The following is a 3,228-nucleotide window of genomic DNA, read 5'->3' on the forward strand; positions in this document are numbered from 1 at the left end:
TTTTTAAAGGCGTGATCTTCCTCTTGCTTTGAGAAAACATCTCATTTCTGCTACAGTCTAATTTTCCATATATATTTTACCTGCACAGTGGACCATGACAGTATATTTTCCGGAATCATCAGGTAATTTCAAAAGGCGGGGAATCAGGTGTGGTGTATACACACCATCAGCGGCACCCTGGGACCCTGACAGCAGGCGTACTAACTACGCCACGCTACCCATAAGAAAGCGCCTGCATAAATTAGGAACTCAGCGGGTTCATACGATCTTTGATTATTTAAGTACCATATTTTCTTCATTTCTTATGTAAGATACAATTTCTTTATACTCATTTACAATGTTTCCTTACAGATGTACATTCACCACCTAAGAAAATGATTGCGATCAATAATAATCGCATGTAGGGGAGGGCTACCCAAAGGAAACACTGGGAAGCCATTTTCCAAGAGGCCGAATTAACACGAAATAACAACAATCATGAAATTAACGTTAGAGACTTTCTAAATGAAAACCTGGACAGAATATCTCTTTACCCTTCAGCAGACCCAGCCAGACTAAATGCAAACTCCCTCTTCACTTCTCCCATCACCACAGGAGAAATTACAAGTATCATAAAAACCTAAAAAAGACCTGCCCAGGTGATAGTGGCTTCAATAAATCCATCTTAATGAACCTCCCCAACTCAGCCATAACAGTATTAAAAAACATATTTAATGCTACCATCTCCAAGGGATATTTCCCTGATAAATTCAAAGAGGCCAGTCTAAAACTAATCCCCAAAAAGAACAACAGTCCTCATCTTGTAGAGAATTACAGACCCATATCACTCCTAGAAGTGTATGGGAAGGTACTAGAACGCATAATCAACAAAAGGCTAAGAATACATCTAGAAACAAACAATCTATATAACGAAAATCAATATGGGTTCCGCTACCACAAAGGCACCACACACGCAACTGCCATCGCTACAGAAATTATTGCCATCAATAAATCCAATAAATGTCAGTGTCATGTAGTTCTAAGAGATATCACTAAGTCCTTCGATAAGGTATGGCATCTCGGCCAAAAATACAAATTGCTTAACCTCGATGTTCCCACCATAACTGAAAAATTACTATGCGATATTTTAGACAATCATAAAGCAAAAATTAAGATCAATAACTTCACTGGTACCAGCTTAACCTTGGGTTGTGGTGTCCCTCTGGGAAGCGTTCTATCTCCAACCCTCTTTACCATCTATACAAGGGATACCCCACAAGCTACACACGGCATTAACATCAGCTACGCCGATGACATTACCCAGCTCATTAAATATCCCGGCCCGTCAAGAAATATCATGAACTCCAGAACGAAACACGACGTTGAAAAAATTAGTTCCCACGAAATTAAATGGAAAATGCAAACAAATATCAACAAATTTTCCGTAATTCAGCTGACCAACACTAAACAAGAACCACTAATAATAAATGATGAACCAATTGAATTTAAAGATGAGGGTAAAATCCTTGGGTTTAAAATTAATACGAGGGGTTATCTCGCTAGTGTAAAGGACAGAAAACAAAATGCTTCTGGAACACTATCCCGACTTTACAGATTCAAAGATATGCCAACAAAAATAAAAACCCACCTGGTTAAAGCTCTGGTTCTCCCCATACTTGAAGTTCTCCCCATTCCTACACACACCTTCAGCCACACCCAGTTAAAAAAAAAATCAAATTGTACAAAACAAAGCTCTAAGATTTACGACTAATCAACACTACCCCTACACATTAAACGCGGAACAGATACACGAACATACAAAACTTAAAGCTCTAAACATCAGACTACACAATCAAGCTAAAAAAATTTGGGAAAAAGTCAATATACACAACAACGAGACTTACACCTATCTCAAGAACATTGTTGATGAAGAAAACCTCACCTTGCAAAAATGGTTTCCTAGCAGCTTTAAAGCCATTGAAACTATCCCTAACCCTATATACTAACGCTTCTCAACCACTGAACCTTCACCCTAAAAAGAAACAATAAACATCTACTTTATATCTTCCCGTAATGGGAACACCAAATACAACCTAACTAGCTAGCTAGCTACACTTAAAAAAAGAAAGAAAAAAAAAAACAAGGTGGTCAGCCCACCTCCTTTCCACTCCCCCTTCCTGCTTCTTTTCCTACTTTCCCCTTCATCTCTCTCCTCTTCTTTCACCCACCTTCCTTAAAAAAAAAAAAAAAAAAAAAAAAGGTGATGGTTCGGACAGTGGGATGGGTCGGACAGTGCATTCCCTGAGAAAAGTATGGGACATGGGGCCGTGTGATCTTGCGTGAAAATGGGAGAGTTTGTTTACTTTGACCACACGGAACCTCCAAGCTAGAAACGCCTCACCTTTTATATGCAGGTCAGATTTTATGTTTTTTTTGCATCTCCTATGTAATAATTTGACTATATTGTAAGCTCTACCATTATGAAAATGCCACGCATCGAACTGTGCATTATCAGGGTGAATCTGTGTTGCATGTAGAACATTGCTATGAAAGACGAATGTTAAACTCTCTCGTGTGAAACTTGAGAATACCCGTCAGTTAATTACAGAGATTCGGGATGATTCGGACAGTTGAGGAGAGGGATGGTTCGGACAGTCCGAACTATCGCTCCATTACTACCAAGTCATGATCTTATCAAATGATAACGCTACTTTTGATCATTTAGATTTGAATTATATTTGAACACATTGTGAAACACCATTCTTAATAGTTTTTAGGGAATATATATTAATAGTTTTATTTATTTAACCTAATCCTCAAAGTGTTAAAAGAAGGAAGGGGTATTACAGCTTCTATTTCAGTCTTGCAGGCTACAGTATGCATTAAAAGGCTTAAATTAGTCCATCTGAAATAAGTCCTAGAAAGTGAAAAGTGGAGTCAATATTCGAGAGAGAGAGAGAGAGAGAGAGAGAGAGAGAGAGAGAGAGAGAGACAGACAGACAGACAGACAGACAGACAGATAAAGAGAGAGAGAGAGAGAGAGAGAGAGAGAGAGAGACAGACAGACAGACAGACAGATAAAGAGAGAGACAGACAGACAGACAGACAAAGAGAGAGAGAGAGAGAGAGAGAGAGAGAGAGAGAGAGAGAGAAGGCTAATTATGCATTATTTTGTAGCATAAAGTAAGAGGTTAAGTCATTTATTAATATATCTGGTGAAGGTTAATTCAGTTAAAAAATATATATTCT

The sequence above is a fragment of the Coenobita brevimanus genome, chromosome 88 (assembly GCF_032717465.1).
Source record: "Coenobita brevimanus isolate Jiangsu-jjx chromosome 88, ASM3271746v2, whole genome shotgun sequence".
Lineage (NCBI taxonomy): Eukaryota > Metazoa > Arthropoda > Malacostraca > Decapoda > Coenobitidae > Coenobita > Coenobita brevimanus.